At 35.5% G+C, this 13033-nt stretch overlaps 1 long non-coding RNA gene across 1 annotated transcript; it reads left to right on the top strand.

The window, feature by feature from the left end:
• Positions 1-1095: 1095 nt before the first annotated feature.
• Positions 1096-4741, top strand: LOC131931740 (uncharacterized). Its single transcript, XR_009384331.1, has 3 exons — positions 1096-1181; positions 3256-3323; positions 4677-4741. It is a non-coding gene; the product is annotated as an uncharacterized LOC131931740 (long non-coding RNA).
• The last annotated feature ends 8292 nt before the right edge of the window (positions 4742-13033 follow it).

Genomic DNA, 13033 nt, shown 5'->3' with positions numbered 1-13033 from the left:
GGAGAGATGGAAAGATGGATGGAGAGATGGAAGGACGGATGGAGAGATGGAAGGACGGAGGATGGAGAGATGGAAGGACGGATGGAGAGATGGAAGGACGGGTGGAGAGATGGATGGACGGATGGAGAGATGGAAGGACGGATGGAAGGACGGATGGAGAGATGGAAGGACGGATGGAGAGATGGAAAGATGGATGGAGAGATGGAAGGACGGATGGAGAGATGGAAGGACGGAGGATGGGTTAGGGTTAGGTTTTAATTCAGGTGCCACTTGAGTACTATTTCGGATAGATGAATGAAATTTAACATTTAATTAAAAGATCTAATTCTCTACCTTCTGTCAAATTTTGAGTAATTTCCGTTGACCGGAAGTACTAATTTACGCTATTTCCGATTTCTCAATAAACGCATGTAAATTTATAAAGTACTAATAATATTGCGCACTATTATGCACATTTTTTTTGTATTCGCTTGGTGCGCAATTCTTTTTTCTATAAGATTCTATTCTATTTTTAAAAGTTTAAGTAATTAAAAATCATGTCTATATTCCAAGTTATATAAGAATATTCGAGAAAGCTTAGGGGAGATCACTCCCGGATTATTTTTACAAGCTTTTATTTAACTCACTTCCTCTGTCTGTCGTCAGTCTAGATCGAAACGCAGGAGTGAAAATTCGGACAGTTCTACTTGACCGATACGATTCACATTTAGCACGTGGGTCAAGACATGAAGACAATGCAATCTGAAACTAAATTTGACTTAATTGGAACTAGAAAGAAAAGCGTGGGTCTCTTCTCAAATATTAGTAAAGGTATCCAATAGGTACTAAAGTACTAAAGTGACCCACGCTTTTCTTTATAGTAATTTAAATAGTAGTGTATAATTTATTTTCTACTTTTTAGTGCATCATTACATAAAAGCTTGTTATTAAAACGTTTTTTTATGAATTTTTTTTTCATATTGTTGCGTTTTTCCTAAAACATCCTAGTGACTATTTATTCTATGGGAATTCCCGCGTAGTTATTCACTGCACCACAATAGACGCATTTACAAAAGCGTGCGAAAACTCTCTAATTTCAGGAAGTGATAAACTAATAAAAAATTTAAGGAGAATTGTTTTCTATTTTTGAAACACTTTTTGGAACTAATTCGTCAGCTAATTTTTTTATTGATACTTAAAATGTAAGGAATAAATGGGACATCATTTATATTGTTGAAACGGATGAAAATGTGCCTTTGATCATTTTGTCAAGCGCAGATAAGCGTAAAACATCTTTGAAAACAGTTTTAAAAGCCTAACAAAATGTAGATCTAGATATAGAAGGATATAGATCTATACTATACATTCACTATGATAAATAAACCGGAAGTGATCTCCCCTAAACTTTCTCGAATATTCTTATATAAAACAACAGGAGATGGGAACTCGGGATATAGACATAAATTTTAATCCATTTTAAATGCTTAAACTTTTTAAAATAGAATAAAATCTCGTAGAAAAAAGAATTGCGCACCAAGTGAACGCCAAATAAAGATGTGCATAATAGTGCGCAATATTATTAGTAGTTTATAAATTTACAAGCGTTTTCTGAGAAATTGGAAATAGCGTAAATTACTACTTCCGGTCAACTCAAAATTACTCAAAATTTGATAGAAGGTAGAGAATTAGATCTTTTGCTTACATGTGAAATTTTATTTATCTATCTGAAATAGTACTCAAGTTATAGGCTTTTGAAAAATTCAAAGTAAAAAGGTACCATTTCCGTTTATCGGAAATCGCTCTATCGTTAATACGGATCTACGATTTTGATAAAATACTTATATATGAAATGTCATCAACCTAGCTGTAATGGTACTCAAGTTATCGTGTTTACAGACACACAGACACACAGACAGACACACACACACATAGACATACGGACAAGATTGCAAAATTATGTTTTGCCGTATCAGTGACGTGTAAAACGTCGAGATTTCCAAAAAATCTCGATTTTTTTTGGCAAGATTACAAGACTTTCTCTATACTTCGTATATACGAGAAAGTACAAAAGTATGTAATAAAATAGAATTCAGGGATAAGTGGATACGTTTTTTCTTCTTGTGTATAGGGTATAGAGGAAGTGTTTTAATTAGACGGAATAATTTATTAATATTTTTTACAGACATATTGCTCGGGTTACAAGATATTTTCGTCGAATGTGGTGTCGCCTTTATTAATATTATATCTATAGATGGCTAGGCTGTATGGAAACACTGTCGGTTAGACCCTAAGCCCTGGATCTTCTTCTTCTTCTTCGTTCTTAATTATTAGTGTTAAAGGGGATCGAGATTTATCTGCCAGTGGGTTTGAACTCTAGACTTTGTTCGAATTTATCAACCATGAGCTTTTTGCCGACTCGACCACGCCTCCAACACAATTAAGCGTTACGTGTCAACTGGTTATGCGCCATTGAGGCCATTGACTCCGATTTCAGCCTGCTTTTTTTTTGGATTTGCTTCCATAGCCTTTGTCCAACCAAGAACAAACTACAAGGCAGCAGTTGTTTAATTTTGGAGTTGTCTCTCCTAGAAGAGTGGCTGTCCCCAGCTAACGAGCCTCATCTGCCCGAGGGTTCGAACTCGAGACTTTTCGGTTTAGCCCTGGATGAGGGCTAACAAATTACCGCTAGTGAAATTATCCAAATATGAGGTATATATTTTAAAAAAAAAAACGGAATTACCGCCTGCCGCCCTTATATTTTCTGAGTTCGTTAGGGCCGTTAGATTTGTCAAGATGTCTGGTGGTAACTTTGTTAAGAAATTTAAAAAAAAATAATTTTACACTAATTTCAACAAAAACAAAAGTGTCGAAGTATATTATTCGTTTAACTTTAAGTAAGACTTGCTTTATAAATTTAAGTATAAATCCTAATTAAATTATAGAAATTAGCTTTAAAAGTAAATGTTATATAATCTTTAAGTTATGCTATCAAGGAAGTCACTGAAGTTCTAATTATCTCTCGAGTAATACATTTGCAAACATTCTATCTTAAAAAAATTACTTAACTGCCAATCACCAATTAATTAATCATTCAAATTCTCTAATATTTCTTTTAAACCTAAGAAAGCCTAGGCAGTATGCCTAGTATATTATGTGTGTGTGTGTGTGTGTGTGTACATGATGAATACTTTATTCACCAAAATACAGGGTGCAATCAACGTTTCGTGGCTGAAAAATAATTATTCACCATTTATTAATGTTTTTTGTTTCTGACAGAATGAATCACCTAATGCAAAAAATCTTGGAGCTGTATTTTCTTTTGTCTTTCTGGATAGTTCTCCTAGGTAGGTTAATTCTAATCTTAATTTTTTTTTAAAATGCCGAGTATCGCTATATTCTGTATTGAATAGCTTTAATAACATTTAGTAAGCGACCAACATCTTCCATTTTAGTTATATAAATTGTGGTACAATATTGTATATTTAAAAATCAAACCTACTTCATTCAGTGTTTCTTCCAGACTTTTTTCTCCGAGGGGGCACTTGAAATTTTCGGGGGGGGGGGGGGGGGGGGTTAACTTTCTTCAGGGGGGGGGGGGACACTGTTAAAAGTATACATTTTCTATATAAATGATATAAATTTCATTCCGTTCGGGGGGGGGGGGGGCGGTAAAAAATTTTCGGGGGGCTTTGCCCCCCCCCCCCCCCCCCCGAAGAGATGCCTGGAAGAAACTCTGACTTCATTTCATCCTTTTAGTACATAACCATATACAAGCTTGTTTTCAAACTTTTAAAGATTGATTTTTATGGTTAGTTTGAAATTGAAGAAATAGACAGGCAATATTTTGTTTTTAACACGTTTTTCTTAACTCAGCTTCGCGTTTGTTTGTTTGTTTGGATGTTTGTTGTTAAAATTGACATCGAAAATTAGCCCACTTCTGATTGCTCTAGAGATCTGAAATTTGGCATGTAGGCTACTTTCGCCTAACAATTTCAGATGCAATCATAAAAACTAGCAATTAGAGACCGTAATTAGCTTAATTTAATTACGCCCCAAGGACCATAAAATTGAGGACATGATTTCTAAAGATACCGACAAGACTGGAGGCCTATTGACACAGTTACTTCGGCCCCAATCGATGTGAGCGCGCTGGCCGTGATCGTATAGTGGTTAGTACTTCGCGTTGTGGCCGCGACAACCCAGGTTCGAATCCTGGTCGCTCAAGATTTTTAGTCCGTGTATTTATAAACACTTAGTCAAGTCATACTTTATGAAGTCATTAGATAAAGTAGAAAATAAACTATATAAAAAACTTTTTTAAAAACCACGTTTTTCATGTGTAGCAACGGACTAAAAAGGAGAAAATAAAATACTTAAAAAAAACTTTTTAAAAAACCACGTTTTTCTTGTGGACTAAAAAATTGGAAATAAATTTTCATACATTTGATGACAAAAAACGTGGGTCGGGCAGATGGGTCGGGAACTTTGATGGTGAACGTACCCAGGTTTTTTGTCATCAAATGTATGAAAATTTATTTTCTACTTTTTAGTCCACAAGAAAAACGTGTTTTTTTTAAAAAGTTTTTTTAAGTATTTTATTTATTATTTATTTATATTTTTGTTTTACTTTCTAATTTACGAAATGTGAAAAGATGGTTAAGAAAATAACTGTTGATGTACTTTCTTCTGATTTTCAGACTTTCTTATTTGCATTCACCGACGGAAAATCGTCACTACGTATTCTGACAAATTACACATTAAGGCAAGTTTAAAACTAAATTTAAAATAAAGATATTAACTTGAAAATGTTATATACTATTAATTTATACCCACAATTCTGGATTGTTCGCAACCCAATTAAGTTTGAATAAAGAATACTTTGAAACTTGTTAAACGTATAGACTAGCATTACAATTTAATTTAGGTTTGAAACATTTTGGAATTTTAGTCGACATTCTTCTATTTCTCCATTCTTAACTAATGTCGGGGGGGGGGGGGGTGATTTTCTCAAGCACAATTAAGTATTTAGTGGGAGTATGTTATACACCATAAGGACAGTTGGCTCCAACTACAAGCTACTGTAAAACTAGGTTTTCATGTTAAGTAATGCAGAATAAAGATATTTTTGAAAATTGCCCTAAAGTCTTGACTTAAGAATAAGTACAAATATTGCATTAAAAAACCATAACATAATAAGTGATTAAATATAGAAGCATTCAGTTTAACAACATATTATAAGAAAAGCAAACGAAAGTTAGTTACACTTTAAAATCCGGATTTTCAGTTGTGGACGATGGCCCAGCGTGTTATGGTACTAGCGGCCTTGTGGATTACAGATTTATTTATGACGGCTCTTGCCTTTGTCTTAGTGCGCCGCTCTGGGCGACAAGGCGGCTCCCAGCGCCAAGACAACTCCAACTCTCCAAACAACTTCTGATCTTTTAAAACTAAAAATAATACAACTACAAAAATAAAATAAGCTATAAAAACCTATGTATGTACTTTTGTTGAATAAATTACTTTAACTCTGTTTTATCTAATTATATCATGGGTTCCCAAACTGGGGATCACGCCCCCCCCCCCCCCATGGGGTTGTAAAGGGCTTTCTGGGGGATCGCCAACTGGTATACTAAATCCTGGCAATTAACATCACTGGAAATGGAATGGAGAATAAGCAATGTGTACTGTGCAAAGTTCTTCTCAGTCATGAGTTTATGAAACATTTAAAACTGACGAGTCATTCAGAACACACCAAAAAGATGTGGGGTTCTCTCGTCGGCATGAAGTTTGTTGCAAACGTAAGAGACTTGATCGAACAGAACGTTTTCACCAAGGAAACACAGCATTAGTGCAAGCATCACATGAGGTCGTATTAGAAATTGCCAAGCAAAAAAAACCTATCACTCAACAGAAGAAAATCTCATCAAACCCTGCATGTTGAAAATGGTGAAATTAATTCTCTGGGATTCCATTGCAGTAAATATGCAACAAGCATCTCTGTCTAATAATGCTATGCAGCGGCATATAGTAGACATGTCCGTAGATGTTAAAAAAACAAAATTTGAATGAAATCAAACTTTCACCATTGTTTGATTTTCAAAGTTGATGAATCAACAGACGCGAGTTTGTGTTCGCAGTTCGCAGTTGCTTGTCTTTGTGAAATATATTCATTCAGAAGATAGCAAAGAAGAGTTGCTATTTTGTGAAGATGTAAAGGTGAAAATGAATACGTTTTCTTTTTTAAAAACTGGGTGATTAAAATGAGAAAACCACTATGGGTTTGTACGGATGGTGCGTCATTGTTTGGGTCAAAATCGGGCTTTCAGAAAAAAGTAAGAGTTAGCTCCCTAATGAAGGGAAATCCACTGCATTATTCAGCGGTATGCCCTCGCCAGCAAGACTCTTCCGACTCCATTGCTAATAAAAGTCGTAAATTATATTAAATCTGGAGCCCTAAACACCCGTCTGTTTCAAGAACTGAGAACAGTCATGAATTAGAATAAAGAACACTACAGTACGCTGGTCCCTGGCTGTCAATATCAAATAGCAGGATGTCTTCGTTTATGTCGCCCTTACCACTAGAAAAACAAATTGCTTTTGCCTTTTTGAAAAATTGTGTTTCCCGAAAATACTACAACGTCGAATACATCCACTCTTTATTAAAAAACAATAAAAAATCAAACGGTAGGGTCCATTTAAAGTGCCTTAGCTTTGGATGACTATTTAGTTTAAATAAAAAGATTTAATTTGCAATTTTAAAATTAGTTATTGTTATCTAAGAATCATTTTACAAATGGGCGGCATGACGAAAGTTAAACTTAAAAAGAAATTAAAATAGTAAAAAACTAAATAACAGTTTTTTTTTAAATGAAGGCTTTATTTTTATATAATAATTAAAATGTTGCTATTTAGAAAAAGGTTAATCAAACGTGGTTGAAGTTTGTTCACTGAAGATGCTTTCTCTTGTGATTTTCTTGTTCATTTACTTTGTACTTTCTCGTGTACAAAGTATTGAGAAAGTATTGTAATCGTGCACAAAAATCACATTACATTTTGGCAGTTTTAACCGCTTTACACCTCAGTCCTTCATCACATCCGGAGTATAGAAGACTTATTTTAATCGGGCAAAAATAATAAATCCAGATATATCAAACTTTTGGCGTTTTATGCTTAATCGAGTCAGAAAAACTGATGTTTATTTTGGTTTTAGTTGTGAATGATAATGTTGCCTTTGCCTATTGGAACTTAGCGGGATACAGGGCAGGTGAAGTAGATTTCACCTGTTTCTTTGTCCTCAGTATATAACGTGGATATTGTCGTCAGAGCCATGCTTGGCCGGAATAATTTTTTTTAAAGATAAAACATGTTGTCTGAGACTTGGCGGAACACTGGGCAGGTGAAGTAGTGTTGGGTAGGTGTAAAGATCACCTGTGATGACAGCATATGAAGAGATAGTGTCTTCACAGACAAAAACATGTCTGAGTTGGGAGGACACTGGGCAGGTGAAGTAGAGTTGACCTGTTTTTGTGACCTCAGCATATGAAAAGATTTTGTTGTCAGACCCATGCGCAGACGAAGTCAGTGTTTTAAAAATACAAAAACGTCTGAGATGTGACGCCTTTTTGAATGTGGGGTCTGGTTATTTTGTGATGATTAGTGACAGACGTGGTGTCATTTATGGATGACCCCCGAAACCCACAGTTATCTAACTAGATAACGGGTAGTCTAGTTAATTTTAATTTAGACAGTCTCAAGCCAAACATCACTCAATCAGCCCTCAAGTATATTAAAATTAGAACAGTCTTCTGTTTCCCAGGTTTTTAAAAGTGCACAACCTGAATGGTAGAAAGAGATACACCCCCCCCCCCCCCACACACACACTTACCCCCACTCAACCGTACTGGCGGATATTTCAAGGTATTGTGCCCTCACCGCCAAGGGTCAATTTTATGTCATGGAAAGTTTTGGAATGATAGATCAGTATGAGTATTACAGAGACACTTCTCCCACGGTCGTTTCTATTTCTGTCCATGGGTGGCTACAATATGAACATTTTACTCCGTAGCTAAGGACGGAGCACAGTAAACTAAGCAGTCAAGAGAAACCGAGTTTGCACACCTTATTTTAGTCTAGTTCTTATGCCATTTTATTTTCTCCCTTTGATTATTATATATGCAATTGATGTTCATGTCTTTGATGCTGTGTAAAATTATCAAATAAATTATTATTACTGATTTTAATGTTTAAAACAATTGAATTAATAATAATAAAAAAACAACAACTGAGGACTGTATAGATATAGATGTTTGAAAGGGAAGAATGTTTGCTTTGATGTGTCTCATTGTAATAACATAACTTCTCCGATTGCTTAAAATGTGTATCATTTTAATTCTCTGTAATCCCAAATTTATTTCAGCTCTATTTAAAAACCCAAATTCCACCACGTCCCCCTCCCCCCCCCCCCCCTCAGCCCACCACGCCGAGTAAAAAAAAAAAATCCCTAGAATCATCATTTTATTACACATTTGCATTTCCAAGTTTTTTTTTTTTTAATTTTTTTTTAGCGCAATTTCCATTCTGGAGAATTGCGTTTATTAACTCGTCATTTCTGGGAATGGATGGATGAATGAATGAATGAATGTATGGATGAATGTGTGTCCGGGCTTTAAGTCGTATCTCCTCCTCAACGAAGCAATATCGATGACTAGTTCCAAAAGCAATTGTGTTAAGCAAGTTACGAGAATGAGCATAGGCCATAAAAATTCCGGGTTTCTTTCATGTATTTCCCGGAAAAGCCAAAAAACCTTGAAAAAATTCAGTTTTTGGCCCATATCTCGGCAACCAGACCACTTAGCGACTTGAAACATGTACCAATCGATTCCCGCCATAATTTAGAACAATATTGCCGAAGAAAGTTTTCAAAAATATCCTCTCGTTCGGTCACAACTTTTAAAATTACATAAACACCTACAAACCGATCGTTCTTCTAGCTTGAACGCACCCAAGCATTATACGTCAGAGCTATTTTTAGATAACATAAGGAAATTGCGCATAAATGTCACTAGACTTTTTTAATTAACTTGTTTTTAAATAATTGTATTTTCCATAAAACAAAATACAACATATTTATATTGACATGTTAACATAAATTTGAATGAATAAGTACATATGTTATTAATATACAGTAAGACGGTGGAAATACAACATTTTTACAATTTTCTTTTATACTTAGATGTTTTTTTTTTTTTTTTTTATTAATACTTTTATTTGCAATTAAAACAAGTACATCAACATCACATTTTTTTTACATAGTTTCAAAAGAAAACGAAAGGTTTTAAACATGTACATAATGAATTTTTACATGATGTCATGTATATGATTATAACAAAAATTACAAAAGATGGCAGTAAACGGGGTGAAGGTCAAATAAACGTGTCAAAAGTCTGGGTGGGGAGTGGAAAGGATATTTTTCCGAGAATGACAAAGGGCCAGTGGAGCATTTTCAATGTAGGGAAACAAATTAAGTTGACTAGTTAAAAGAGTGTTTATTTATGTACTGGTCGCATTGAGTTTTCAAAAGGTTGCTGTGTAAAAAAGGAGGGGAAAGAAACAAGATTTAGAACTTTAAAAAGTAAATGAATAGATATTCGAAATTGATGTTGGGGTGGGTGGTGGGGTCGTTGGAACAGTTAAAGGGAAAGTGGTGTTTTCATGTCTGAGGGTAAGTGGATAGAGGGGGAGAGGGGGGAGTGGGTAGATGTGTCTGACGAGGCGTGGAGAGGGTGACTGCGTGTTTTAAGGCAAGCCAAGCGTCAAATTTTGTGCTGTGTTATCTGACTGCTGAGGTGTTTCCATTTGTAGTGTGTGTGGGTGGGGGAGGGGAGGGTTTGACGAACAGATTGCTGTGTGAGCGAATTAGTAGGAGGGTGAAAGGTTGGTATGTTCAAGTCGGTGTTTATGTTTAGATGAATGTTTAGTACCGACAGGTTAGGGGTGTGTAGGCGTGTAGCTATCACGTGTAGGGATACAGTGGAGTTTTATAGATCAAAAAAATTGGTGTTCACATAAAAGAGTTAGTAAAGTTAACGAAACAACTGTAAGTGTTAATTTGGTGATAATACAATGAATACAAAAGGAGTACGGGTCATTGGGGTCATTTGTACGTTGTGGACCAAAGTACCTTACATATATGATAATAGTAATATAGTAACAAATGATAGCTTTACAATGTTTGTAAGCTTTATAAATTAAACAATACACAAAAAGCAACAATAGGGAAATGAAATGCCAAATGATAAATGATGCGACACAAAGTGGGGACATGGGGGTTGAGGGGTGGGGGTTACATTGATGTTGTTAGAAATGTATTTGGATAATACATCATTGTCACTGTTTAACATAGTACTTCATCACAGGGGTGGTGGTGATGGGGACGAGGGGATGCAGTTTTGAGAGGGAATTTGATATTGGGATCATGAAGTTTAGGGGCGGGGGGCGGAGGGGGTGTGATGAAAGGGGGATGTGTCAGTTCGATTAGGCGTTCCAGGTGGCAAAAGCAGTGTAATATGTTCTTTACGTTTTGGTGTTGTTAATTATGGTATATGTGTTTGAGTGCTGTCATTGTCGAGTCGTCTACGATAAATCAAGTCTAGTACGTGTCCCGTGAACTGTACCTTGTCGTGTTTTGCTTTTATTCTGCTGTTCCAAATAGTCTGTCTATATATAGCTACCGTCCTTGCTTTTTGCTCTAGGTCCGTCCTATCTCTTTGTATTGGGATTTTGTTTAGAGTTATGACTATATCGATATTGTAGGTCTCGTTTTTTATTATTTTGTTTTCTAGCGTCTTTTTCATGTTTTGTATGGTGGGGCATTCTAAATAGATGTGCGTTTCGGTTTCGGGTGTGTTTTGTCTGCATAGTGGGCAAAATGGTTTCTGTTGTTTTGCTAGGGGTGTTGAATTGTAGATGAGTCTGTAAGTTATTTCCCTGGCTTTGGGTGTGATGGTTTTGAGGTGAAGGTTTCTGAAGGTGTCCATTGTGTCTGTTAGAGCGTATTTCCTACACCATTGAATTCTGTTGTATAGTGGAGTTGAGAGCTTTTGCACTAACTTTTTGTAAATGTTTTGTGACTTTTTGTGAACAAGTTTTTCGTTGTTTTTTAATATTTGTAAACATTCTGTGTAAAAGGGACTGTGTTTTCCTCCTATGTAATGTGGAGTTGTATTATTGATTTTTGTAAGTTTGTTTAGCTGAATGCCTATATAGCAGTGAGCTAGAGGGTGAAAGTTTGGTTGGCTAATTATTCTGCTAATGTGTGTTAGTCTGAATGTATTGATTTTGGTCTGTATATCGTGCAGGTTTATTCCCCCATGAAGTTTGTTTTGTACTAAAGTGTTGTGGCTAATGTTTGAAATTGTGGTCTGAAATATGTACTCTCTAATGATTTTATTCAGATGTTTAATTGTTGGCTTTGGGATTGTTTTAGCCGTGGCTATATAGGTGATTTTGGGGATGACATACCTATTGATTATAGATGACCTAGCAAAAATTGTTGTTGAGCTAAATTTATAAAGTGCTATGGTGTTTTGGATTTTGCTTAATACTTGTTTCCATTCATCATCGTTGTTGGTGTGTGGGTTACTATAGTGGGTTATGCCGTAAAGTTTTAGTTTGTTGGTACCTAGCATGTTTAGTGGGTAATTGGGTTTGTTGATCCACCGTCCAAGTCCCATAATTTTGGTTTTCGTTAGGTTAATTTTTGACCCGCTACCCAGCACAAAGTCAAGGAAAATGTCTGTTATTAGTATGATAGATTTTTCGGTTTGGAGCGTAAAAGCTGTATCATCAGCATACGCTAGAATTTTTTTGTTTAATTGATTTGGGATGTCGATTCCTCTAATGTCTCTAGTGTTTCTAATGCATTCTAAAAGGGGTTCGAGTGTTAGTATATAAAGGATTGGAGATAGGGGACAGCCTTGTCTGACTGATTTATTTATTCTAAAGGGTTGGGAAATATTATGGTTTATCAGTAAGTGACTATGTGCATTAAAATAGATTATTTTTATCCATGTCGTAAAGTATTGTCCTAAATTGTTTGCTTCTAAGATTTTGTGAAGGTATTTGTGAGCTACCCGGTCGAAGGCTTTTTCTTGATCTAAACTGAGTATGCATGCTTGTGTGTTTTTCTCGTGTGTGTAGTGGATGATGTCCCTAATTAAGTGATTGTGATTTTGTATGTTCCTACCTGTGATGTTGCATTGTTGGTCTACATTTATAATTTTATGCAAGTGCAGTTCAATTTTGGAGACTAGAGCTTTGGATAGCATTTTGTAATCAGTGTTTAGGAGAGAAATAGGTCTATAGTTTTGGGTTAGTTTAGTATCGGTTTTGGGTTTGCGTATTAATGTTATGTAAGATCTGTTGAAATTTTCGTGGCATTGTTCTAGCAGAAACATTTCTCTAAAGGTAGCTAAAAGGAGAGAAATTAGGTCGGTTGAAAAGGCTTTAAAAAATTCGCTTGTCAGGCCGTCCGGCCCTGGCGATTTATTTGAATTTAATTTCAGTATGGCTTTGGTTATGTCGACTGGCTGAAAGGGGGTGTCAATATTAATTTTGTCGCTGTCATGTAATGGTTTAATAAACTTAAGGAATTTGTCTTGTATGTCTATGTTTGTCTCTTCGAACTTATATAGTTGCGTATAATAGTCTCTAAATATTGATTGAATTTTTTCAGGGTCAGTCGTCTCTTGGTTGTTGTTATCTATGAGATGTGTGATTTGTTTTGCCCTCTGAAAGCTTTGTTCTAAAATTAAGGTGTGGTGTGTGGGATTTTCCGAGCCTATTTGTTCGATTCTACTTCTAATTTGCGTCCCTTTATATTTGTGCTCTTGTATTTTAGAAAGTTCTGTTTCTGTTGCGTCTATTTGTTCTTTGTTGTTGTTGATTCCTTTCAGTATACTTAATTGTTTTATTAATTTAGTTTCTATGTGGGCCCTTACGCTATTAATGCTACATGCATATTGGATAGATACCCGCTTAATGTCTTGTTTTAAAT

Source organism: Physella acuta, unplaced genomic scaffold, assembly GCF_028476545.2.
Source record: "Physella acuta isolate Inbredline_101_S28 unplaced genomic scaffold, ASM2847654v3 ptg002023l, whole genome shotgun sequence".
Classification (NCBI taxonomy): Eukaryota; Metazoa; Mollusca; class Gastropoda; family Physidae; genus Physella; species Physella acuta.
Note: the sequence above shows the minus strand (reverse complement) of the source record. Positions and strands in the feature narration are given on the sequence as shown.